The 12,365-nt window shown below is 40.9% G+C and overlaps 1 pseudogene; it reads right to left on the bottom strand.

The window, feature by feature from the left end:
* Positions 1-584: 584 nt before the first annotated feature.
* LOC118095644 (vomeronasal type-2 receptor 26-like) lies at positions 585-12,336 on the bottom strand (annotated as a pseudogene).
* Positions 12,337-12,365: the final 29 nt, after the last annotated feature.

Here is a 12,365-nt window from a genome sequence, read left to right on the forward strand (position 1 = left end):
TTGTACCCATTTCACTGAAATCTCGCTAAACTTGTCAATTAATATTCCAAGAAGTGGGAAAGGTTCACGCCACCTAGTTTTACCTTCTTCTTTTTTAGGTCTCTCTCTCACACACCCCAGGCATTATTGGGGAATCCCTGCAAATACTTTCAGAGATTTTATTATTTAAAACATCCTGGAAATTTTTCAAGAACAGGTGACCTTCTGATTGACCATTCATTGCTCAATGTTTCGTGTGGTAGATGGGGTGGAGGATTCCAGCAGCAAAAGGGACACCATCTATGAACTAATGGATTAACAGGCTCCCAAATACGAAATTGACCCCTTTGGTCATTCTCAGAATAAACTGGAAGTGACCATAGCATAAGAGGACTAAACACATCTTGGCAATCATCAGACCAGAACTCTTATGACACTGTTTCCCTTAATCAGAGTACTTTTTGGGCAGACCAGCTACATGGGCTGCTCTGTTAGCTTTGGAGGACAGTTCTGTTGGGTTGAGGCATCCTGAGAAGAAGATGAGATGAATACAAGAAGATTTAGTCCAGCTATGATTTGCTACATCAAATAGACTTGTTCATGCTTTAATTCTTTCTTATGATAAGCTGTCCCCTGCTGTTTAACTCTGGCCTCAGCAAAATGATATAACATTTGGGGAAGAAGATGCAGCCCAGTAACCCAAAGCTAGAGGCCAAAATAGAAAAGATCTCCACAGCTACCATGTACTTTCCCTTGGTACTTAAGTAGGTTGGAACAAAGGACAGCCACACACTGCAAAAGACCAACATGCTGAAGGTGATAAACTTGGCTTCATTAAAACTGTCTGGCAACTTCCTAGCTAGGAAAGCCACAGTGAAACTGACCATGGCCAGCATTCCCATGAAGCCTAGGACACAGTAGAACATGGTGACTGATCCTTCATTACATTGCAGTACAATTTCTTTAGGCCCTGAGTGCTTGTCTAAATCAGGGAGTGGGGGAGCAACTATCAGCCAGGCACTACAAATTATCATTTGAATGAGGAGGCTGAAAAGAACAATGGGGATGGCCAGATTTTCCCCCACCCATCTCCTCATTCTAGACCCTGGCTTGGTAGCCATGAAAGCTAGAAGCACTATAGTTGTTTTTGCTAAGATGCAAGACACTGCTACCGAGAAGATCACTGCAAAAGCAGTTTGTCGAACGAGACAGGTTATTTTTGTGGGCTGGCCAATGAATAGCAAAGGACAAAGGAAGGAGAGAAGGAGGGCTAAGAGGAGAACATAGGTGAGGGTCCGATTGTTGGCTTTGACAATGGGAGTTTCTTTGTGCTTGATGAAGATCCTAAGCACCAAAAGTGTAGTGAAAGTCAATAAAAGAGCAAAAGTGACCAAACTGATACCCAGAGGTTCATGGTAAGACAGGAAGCTCATATCTTTTGGAAGACATATATCCTGGCCAATGTTTGGGTACTGATCTTCTGGACATTGAAAACAGTCATCCATGTCTAAAGAAAGAAAGAAAGAAAGAAAGAAAGAAAGAAAGAAAGAAAGAAAGAAAGAAAGAAAACATATTAATTGTACACTCTTAAGTGTCTGTGGTGGTAGGAGGGAAGATTTCCACAGACCTTTTGCTTTATATTCTACTTTTTTACTTGATTCGTCAAAGTGTCTGTTGGCCCACACAGACTATGCCACACTGCCCCCACCCTGCACCCCCCCCCACACACATCTGACCATTCCTGACTCAGTGTCTTATCTGTGGATGTAATGGAAATTACTGTGTACTTTGTAGACTACTTCAGTAGTTTGGAATTAAATTAAATCTCAGCAGACTAGAATGGGTGGTTCCACACTTTCTGAATCTGCAGCTGTTACGCAGCTTATTTTAAGGGTGAATCTATGTGCATGGTAAAGGTGATCAGCTGTGGAATGGAAAAGAAGAAGGATTTTGATGAGAAAGTTCTGGCTCATGGTTTAAGCAGACCGGAACGTTTGTTTTAATCACAGAAAGGGCTCTGTTTCCTGGGCCTGGTTCTTGGTAAGGCTTTAGCTGAGATGAGAGCATGAATAGATAAAAGAATTCAAGACTCATTAGCAGCTCTGAGTGACCTTCTTGTATCTCCCTAAGAGGCTTGGGATCACATTAACCCCTAAAACAATGGAAAACATTTTCTTGCCAGATGCTTAACCCATCATTTATTAGTACAGAACGTATGTTGTAGTGAGTGAATGCAGGGAGTGGATTTAAAAAAAAAAAATTTACATGAACTATTTTCTTACTGGATTGTCCTGGATATAATATCCCAGATACCAGATTGATCACTACTAATATGCACTCTGGGTTGGTAGGTATATGCTTCTTTTAAACTAAAAGACAATGTAGTTAGTCCGTGTGGAATATTGTACTAAGTTTTAATAGGAGGGCTTGTTGGGTATAGGTGGGTCGGTGTAGGGTGTAGGATTTGGCAATGGTTAAAGTGTAATTAAATTAAATCTTGCATAGTGCTGTTCTGTCTAGACCAAATTTAAAAGTTAATTTTTTTGTACTCTATTTCATATTCATTTAATGATTGCTCGCATATGCAGCTTCTCATTTCACCCTTCACCAAATTTTGCCCATGTAAAATGTGTTGTTGACTTCTGTTCAATATTAACATGTCCACACTTTCATAAGCTGAAGTATATTCATCATTCTGCTGATGAAAAACATTTCTCCAAACAGCTTTTCATCTCACCGGCCCTGTTTGGTCACTACCTTCTTACCCATTTGGGCAAATTAAGAAACTCATATTCAACAGCCTTAAAAGGTAAAGGTAAAGGGACCCCTGACCATTAGGTCCAGTTGCGGACGACTCTGGGGTTGCGGTGTTCGTCTCGCTTTACTGGCCGAGGGAGCCGGCGTACAGCTTCCAGGTCATGTGGCCAGCATGACTAAGCCACTTCTGGCAAACCAGAGCAGCACATGGAAACGCCGTTTACCTTCCTGCCCAAGCAGTACTTATTTATCTACTTGCACTTGATGTGCTTTCAAACTGCTAGGTTGGCAGGAGCAGGGACTGATCAATGGGAGCTCACCCCGTCATGGGGATTCAAACCACCGACCTTCTGATCGGCAAGCCTTACCATGTAACTAATAACAGTAGTGTCACAAGAAATCTAGGTCTTGTGACCATTTTCTGTAAGTAAAGATAGCCACATTGTGAAGTTGTCTTTTTTTCCTAGATATTACACAATGCCACTTAACATTACTTCCATTTTCTCCACTCAGGCTGTAGTATTTGTTTCATTCAATTGCCAATGGATCTCATTTAGATTTAGTAATGCTTAGTGAAGATCCATTGAAATGACTGGTACTTGTTTACGTGAATTCCCATGTATTCAAATGGATGTCTCGAAACATAACTAAATAATGATATAATAGTGTATAAAAACAGGTTTGTAGTTAAATTATAATGTATTTCTAATCAATTACCCGGGAATTGGGGCAATGTTTTGAACATCAAGGAAATCACTGTAAAACCACCCCCCACACATTGATATACATAACCAGATCAAAATCAACTATGAAATAGGTGGCATATACGTCAATATATAACATGTTTTAACTTTTCTTACCTTTCTGGTTGGAGATCTTTCCTTCTGGACATGGGAAGCAATCATAGCAACAAAATGGCTTCCCTTCCTTCTTTGTCCGACTATAACCTGAACGGCAATGATCATTACATAGAGAAATGGGCTGGGTCTGTTCATAAATGGCAGAATATAATGTTTTAAGTAATATCATGAATACTAGAGAGTATTGCAAATGCAGTGGGCTTTTAGATCTTCCACCATAACATATATATCACATCAATTCTCGAATCAGATGGTGGTAATGGTTGATGTAGAGAGATAATAGTACTTACTTATCCTGCCATCACTGGCATTGCTGAATAGTTTTCAGAAATGAAAAAAGGGTTTTAGCAAACAAACAAACAACCCCCCAAATAACAGAAAAGGAACATGTCTAATATTAATGGTAAAGGAGTTTCAGAGTGTTACCACTCTGAATGAATGATTCCTTGTGAGTGCAGAATGAACATTATGTGGCACATTAATATGTAACTACAACATAAATAGTTACAGGTAGGTAGCCGTGTTGGTCTGAGTCGAAGCAAAATAAAAGAATTCATTTAATAGCACCTTAAAGACCAACTAAGTTTTTATTTTGGTATGAGCTTTCGTGTGCATGCACACTTCTTCTATCTGAAGAAGTGTGCATGCACATGAAAGCTCATACCAAATAAAAACTTAGTTGGTCTTTAAGGTGCTACTGAAGGAATTTTTTTATTTTACAACATAAATGTTCAGATTGAAAGCTGTAGTTTAAATAGGGCTCACTATATTTACAGAATATTGAGAAACAGCCACATAGGGAACTATCTTCTTGACTGTTGGGCTAATGGTGGAATGAACCCTGAAAAGTGCAGAGAACCCACCTGGTTAAATTGGCTGGGCCATACAATGGCATCCTCATGAATAGTGAATGATTTTTCCTGGGTACCCAGGGGGTCTATCTTCCCAATTTTGACTCTAAGAAAGGACTGATTTGGAAACATGAGCCAGTTTATAATGTCAAAGCCAGCAATTAATTTGCCATTTTCGTCAAAGTGCACCTTTTCTCCAGCACTGTTGTTAAATGAAATACTTCTGAGAATGTGATGGAGCTAAATAATGAAAATAAGAAGGGAGATTTATATATATATTCAAAATATTCAAAAATTCACATCACACAATGTGGTGAAAATACATGCAACAGAAAGGCTTGGGATTATGATCTCTTGAAAGCTTTGTGCAAGCTAATGTTAGAAACAGCAAAAGGTCACTTAAAACCCCACATCATGGAATATTGGCCACATCTGCACCCCTACTTTAACTTCCACTGTTTTGTGTTACACCAAAGAACCTTACGCATTGTAGACTTACCAAGAGAGCTTAATGCCTTTCTATCAAGAGACCTCTATTACCTTCAGACTGCAATGTGCATGATTTAAGTCTGTGGTATGGATGCACCTATTGTGGGGAGAGATATCATGGCTGGCAATGCTGCTGATGGCAGCCCTGTTGCTGTTTCTGGTATGGGCAAAACTAGCAATAAAATGAGGAGTTATACCCCCCCCCTGCTTTTTCCAGTAAGGCACCTGGGGAAGGGCTTTGGTTCAGTGGTAGAGTATATGCTTTGAATGCAGAAGGTTTCAGGTTTAATCCCAGGCAACTCCAAGTAGGGCTGGAAAAGGTTTTTGCCTGAAGTCCTGGGGAGTTTCTGTCAGTCAGTGGAGACAATACTGATCTACATGGACCAGTGGTCTGTACTCGGTATAAGACAATTTTCTATTCAATGACATTAATGCTTAAGGATTTTTTGATATCCTAACCCCAAAGTGGTGTTTTTAAAATAAAAAAACAGAATCTTAAAAACACACATTTCAAGCTCACTCTGTGCTAATAAATTCCAGATTGAATTGCAAAACATAACCAGACCTAAATGATATAGCTGAATAAAACAATAAAAGTCCAACAACTTGTTAATCTCATGGAAGTTTGAGAAAGCTCGTCCATTTCACCCCACCAAAATATATGGAGGTATCTTCAAGAAATTACCTGCCACGGTTGTGGATTTGGAAGCTCCCATCTTACTCCTTCTGCCATTCCCTTGTCCTTGAATTGGGACGAATGTCTGATGTGCAAAGCATGTGCCACTGCATAGACTGCATTGTAGATGGTGTAGCTATGGGCAGTCATTCTCATTTCAAAAACAGACACAGGAAGTGCCTCCATCTTCTCCTCCCCAGTGCAAATTTGCCCACCTATATTATCTGGCACAGAACTGGAGAATGAACAGTTAAATGACTCTTCCCAAAAGTCCTTGATAAAACCATCTTCTTTTTCTGTGGTTGGGTTCCTGATCTGAAGAAACTCCTGGAAAGCTAGAAGTTCTATTGAGTGAATTGCAAGGGACAGAGAACCATGAAGGAAACTTATGTCCCAATTTCTTTGGAATGGAAATGACGTGATATCCATCTGGGCTGTCATGAACCAGACTTTACCCTTGGTTCTTATTGGTATATGCTCAAATTTTACAATCTGGGGTACCATTTTCAATACCATCATGGTCTGAATTTCTCCATGTACAACCACAGCATTCGTAGTGCTTCCCATAACAACATTGATAGTGTGAAAGCCCTCCTTCACCATGTCTGTGACACCACTGGTAAAGTTTTTGGTAAAGTTTCTATGAAGTCAAAGCAGATGCCACTCTGAGAAAACATTGGAAGTACATTCTCTATAAACCCTTCTGTATTTTCCCCATCTTGAGAAACCACTCCAATCCATGTCCACTGGAAATGCAGCAATAACTGGATAATTCCTCTATATTGATGGTCCCCATTTGGAAACATCTGGTGGAAGAAAACTCCTTGAGACTTTTTATTCATGACTGGGGAAGAGCCATATATGAGCTAAGGATTTTTAAAAAGAAATGAGAGCGGAATAGTGATTTTTCAATATAAAACATTTGCTTGTGTGTATTTGTGTTCTCTGTGTGGATTTTTACTGAGAGGCTTCCCATATTGTGGTGATTATATTCAAACACCATCAGAAACCCAACCCATCCCTCAATATTTATATTAGGAGGCATTAATGTGAATTAAGGCCAATTGCTTCTATCAGTGGGAGACAATATAACATACAGTGGAACCTCGGTTTACGAACACCTCGGTTTATGAATTTTCGGTTTACGAACGCTGCGGACCCATCTGGAACGGATTGATTCACTTTCCATTACTTTCAATGAGAAAGTTCGCTTCAGTTTATGAACGCTTCAGTTTATGAACAGACTTCCGGAACCAATGACACCCATGCTTCGGGTTAAGTACGCTTCAGGTTGAGTACTCTGTGGACCCGTCTGGAACGGATTAATCCACTTTCCATTACTTTCAATGGGAAAGTTCGCTTCAGTTTATGAACGCTTCAGTTTAAGTACTCTGCAGACCGTCTGGAACAGAATAATCCACTTTCCATTACTTTCAATGGGAAAGTTCGCTTCAGTTTATGAACGCTTCAGTTTATGAACAGACTTCCGGAACCAATTGTGTTCATAAACCGAGGTACCACTGAACCACTACCATAATATTGCAGAGATGAGTAGATTCAATCCTGTTGATACTGTTTTGCCAGCACATTCCCTGGAGGGAATTTGAACTAATATTTGCATTTGCTTGCTAAACAACAAAATTGATCTCAAAACTGCTCACAATAATGACAACATTAATTTATTAAAAACATATTGCAATCACTATTACAATGCAAACTCACAGTGATTGAAAATCTCAGAACTAGTTGCTTAGCAGACCCCTGAGCTTTGCAGGAGTGAATTCTCCAGTGATGAGTAAATGATACCATCATGCTAGTCTCCTTATTCTGTTCATTTCTGACAGGGACCATACTGGTTAACTAGACCTTACAGACTGCAGGATTAAATTTCTCCTAAAATACAGTACAAAACTTGGATGCAAATTTTGCCTAACATGCACATTTTTGCAAAACAATTTCACTAATACATTGTATTTTCAAGTTCTTTTTACTAATACGTACATTTTTATGCAAACATTTGGACACATTATTTAACTGGAGAACTGCTTTGCAAAATCCAGAGAAGTGGGAATTTCAAAGAATGGCTTCATTTCGTTTCATTTCATTTCATGTATTGCTTCTGAAGCGTGAATTTTGTGAAATTCAGGTGTGAATGTATTTAGATCTTACTTGTGGTATCTTGTAGGTAGACAGGATGGGTACCATATGAAGACAGACATTAGAATTAGGTCCCCCAATGACTGCTATTGGAGTACTCTCAGCATCACATGTATAGTTAGGGATGGCCTTGGTCCTTCTTGAGAGAAGCTCCATTGAGGCTTCATAGGTCCAGCTTGCACTGAAATGGCTGTTATAAATGTGGAAGGCCAGGGTGATGTTGGGCAAGATCTGGGGAGTTTCATTTATCTCCTTTACAGCAAATGCCAAGGCCAGGATGTGCTGGTAGAGGTGAGTCAGCACCCTGTATTGAGAGTTACATGCTGCATCAAAGGTTATCTGCTTCAGATCAGAACATTGACTGCTTTTCAGTTCAGTATCCAGTTCAGATATTGTACAAAAATAGGTTGTAATCTCACATTTCACAGGTTTGCAAAAGAAGACTAGATCATGAAACAGTATGTGAATCAGTAGTATATGTGGTCACCCTTCATATGCATGAACACACACACACACACACACACACACAAGCAGATGTGTACAGACCCTCTCCCCACATTTTCACTGACTTGATCAGGTTAGTATGTGTGCAAGCAAGAATCCCTATAAGCAGAAAAATGGCTCCCTCTCTATTCTTCAAATGATTAATATCAGCAGTGAACGTGCTCTCCCATACACTACATCTGAATTTGGCATATGGGTTAGCTGCTCTGTCCTAGGAAATACACTACATCTTTCAAGATGCATTATACCTCCACTTTTCCCTACCTGATTGAGTAAGCAATGCCAATTTAAAGAGAATCTTAAAACTTAATGATCTGTTTACAATACCCCTATTTAAATCAGTTCCAGGAGTTCTGTCAAATCTCCCAAAGTGAAATGGAGAGAGAACACAAATATGATCTGTCACAGATGGGGTGTTGGCTACTCCCGAGTAAGCACTCCACACATCCTCTGGATTTTCATAGTTTTATTGTGCATGCTCTGCATGGGGCAGAAGCCCACAATGGCGTCTCGTGGGCTCTGACCCCCTTTTTAAGACTCGGCATCCAAACGCCCCTCCTCCTTGCTCTATGGGTCCTCCGTGGTCCCAAACCAGGCTCCTGAGGTGCCGGTCTACCTCCTTTCCAGCCCCTGCTGAAGCTAGCTCCTCCCCTGCTTCCCTGCTACCAGCCTGGAGCTGAGCCACCAGGACTCTGCAGAGCCCTGGACCCGTCTTAACCCTTCCTGTTCCTGATTTAAACTCCCAGACTTGCTGCTGCTCTCTGCAAGCCCTCTCTCTTACATGATCTTTCCTAACACACTGTTTATTGCCATCTTGAGTTTACATAACTTCCAGAGGATGGGTTTAGATACCAGATTGCTGTCTGTATAAATGTAAGATCAAATGCAGTGGATGTAAAGAAATGAGGGTATAATTATTTGTCAGACCACTGGAACTAAATCCAAGTGAAGTCCAACAGGTTATAAATTTCTTTAGGGTATAATTTGTTTGTTTGTTTGTTTTCTAAATTCAGGTACTTACATATGGTCATCTGAAAATTCCTGAGATGGGTGTTTTTGAAAGGATAGGGTATCTGAAAATATGTAGATCTGAGAAATAATGCCAGCAATGATGAGGTCTCCTGACTGATAATATTTGTGAAGAATAGGAACAGGTTCTCTGATGGAACATTGAGGAATATGAAGAAACTTGCACATTCCCTGAACCAACAGTAAGAACACTAGCAACCAAAACACTAACATCTTGCAAGGGATTGGTCATTTAGGCACAAGTTCACCTCTTCTGTTACTGCCATTCCCATGATCCTGATCAGCAAAGCCTAACTCGAATGGTCACTCACACAGCTGATTCAAAGCCAGACTGATGAGTCTCTGTATATCTATAGACCCAACCATGTATAGTTCATAGTTATTAATAAGACCCTCCAGTCTTAGTTTCATCATTTTGCATTTGGGCAGAAGAGATCCCTAAGGAAGAGGAGAAGATGTAATTCTGAATAATTACAGGAGAGGTAATCACTTGCTTTGATTGCTTTGCTTCAGGTCCAGTATACCTGAAGGAGCGTCTCCACCCCCATTGTTCTGCCTGGACACTGAGGTCCATCACCGAGGGCCTTCTGGCGGTTCCCTCGTTGCGAGAAGCCAAGTTGCAGGGAACTAGGCAGAGGGCCTTCTCGGTGGTGGCGCCTGACCTGTGGAACACCCTCCCAACAGATGTCAAAGAGGAAAACAACTACCAGACTTTTAGAAGACATCTGAAGGCAGCCCTGTTCAGGGAGGTTTTTAATGTTTAATAGATTACTGTGTTTTATTTTTCTGTTGGAAGCCGCCCAGAGTGGCTGGGGAAACCCAGCCAGATGGGCGGGGTATAAATAATAAATAATAAATTATTATTATTATATTATTATTATTATTATTTGAATAACAGATTCTGTGTAATATTTTAAGGAAAACATATTTATCTCAGCCAAAGCCTTTTCTAATTCCCTTTATTCTTTTCTTCTCTTTAATGTACCACTGGATTTTAGGGAAAAAAGGAAACAGGAGGACTTTAAATCAATAAAAATTATAAATTATACTCATATGGTTCTGAAAGGGTGATGTCTAATCCAAGTCATAACCAGATCAGGCCTATTAAAATCAAGGGCTTTATGGATTATATTTATGTGGATGTACAATAAGTATGAATAACTTGGTTATCACCCAGGGTGTTGAGAACTCCACCACATCCACTTCAAAATCTGGAGAAAAAGTGACTTTTTGAACATTATTCAAATATATCCCAAAATGTGCACTGTCACTGTTTACACTGGTCAGCCCATACGATGACACCCTCATTAATGATGAAGACATTGTCCTGGTGAACCATTGGCTCAATCTTTCCAACTTTGACCCTGAGGAAGGAGTGGTTTGGAAATGTGACCCAGTTTATAATGCCAAATACAGCAACTATTTCCCCATTTTGACCAAAGGATACTGTTTCCTCCACACTCTTGTTAAAATAAATACATCTGAGAACATGGTGGAGCTAATTTATTGGGGGGGGGGAATTATAAGGCTGTACTTAAAAGGTGTAAGGTAAAGGTAAAGGTAAAGGGACCCCTGACCATTAGGTCCAGTCGTGACCGACTCTGGGGTTGCGCGCTCATCTCGCATTATTGGCCGAGGGAGCCGGCGTATAGTTTCCAGGTCATGTGGCCAGCATGACAAAGCCACTTCTGGTGAACCAGAGCAGCACATGGAAACGCCGTTTACCTTCCCGCTGGAGCGGTTCCTATTTATCTACTTGCATTTTGACGTGCTTTCGAACTGCTAGGTTGGCAGGAGCTGGGACCGAGCAACAGGAGCTCACCCCGTCACAGGGATTCGAACCGCTGACCTTCTGATCAGCAAGCCCTAGGCTCAGTGGTTTAACCCACAGAGCCACCTGGATGCAAATTGTCAATCAAGAGTGTGTGTGGGAACCCCCTCCATCCCCCCCAAACTCAGATGTCTGAGTGTATCAGAGAACAAAGGAGACCGCGGGGGGACGGGACTTCCCATTGGTGCGCTTCCTGCTGCAGAAATGAGGAGGAGTCAGAATAGGCAACTGATATCCTTGCGGAGGATTGCCTCTTTGTGCTTGCAACATAATGCTGTAATAAAAGGACTATGAATCTACCAAATGCTCATTAATTCTTATCGGTGAGCTACCAGAAGGGAGAGGGGAACTCCCGTACATGACACAAATATACATTTTGGTTATAATCTATCAGACATGAAGATTTTGGAATATGTTTCCTTCGTTTAAAGGATGTATGTAGGCTAATCCTGGTAGAAATAATAGTAAGCCACCTAAAATGCGAGGAGATCTATATATTTCCCACAATGCTACCCACACACTTTTTTTTTTATAAAAAATCCCCAAATCCAGGACATTTGCATTGAAATATAAAATTCCCCCCAGATGGGCATGCAGGACCCACAAAAGAGGACATGTCTGGGAATTCCCAGACATGGAACAGAAATGAAATGAATAATAATAATAATTATTATTTTGATGGGCCATTGGCCTGATCCAACAGGAAAATAATCAAGGGTTGGGGAGCTGGTTCTTCATGGGATGTGTTAGGTTTAGTACTTCTCTCACACAAGACATAACACACTGGCAGTTTAACTAGTTGAGGTTTATTAGCAATAACAAGCTTTCAGCAATCCGAGCTTCCCACAACTCATTCCTCACTGTTGGAGTCAGTTGACTTGACAGGCTTCCTGCCCTTCCCAAGGCCAGATATACCCCAGGCCCGCCCCCGCTTCCTGCTGGTCTTCCTTTTTTTTCTGATCACTTGCTCTGCCTTCTACTTCTTGGAGGCTCAGGTACAGCCAATTCTTCCTCCTCTGGAGTTGAATTCAACTCCCTCCTATCACCTGCACCCTGCTCCTTCATCTCTGTGCTGCTGCGAAAATTTACAGGCAGCATTCCAGAGTGAGAAGGGCTTATCTCACTTTCGTTGTGTGAAAGAATCAAGTTTCTATTTTCCTCTGCCTCTTCCTCCCCCTCTGCAGATTCCTCTCTGCTAGCCATGTCTCTGACAGGATGTGTCACTTCTTGTT

This window comes from Zootoca vivipara, chromosome 13 (assembly GCF_963506605.1).
Source record: "Zootoca vivipara chromosome 13, rZooViv1.1, whole genome shotgun sequence".
NCBI classification, from domain to species: Eukaryota; Metazoa; Chordata; class Lepidosauria; order Squamata; family Lacertidae; genus Zootoca; species Zootoca vivipara.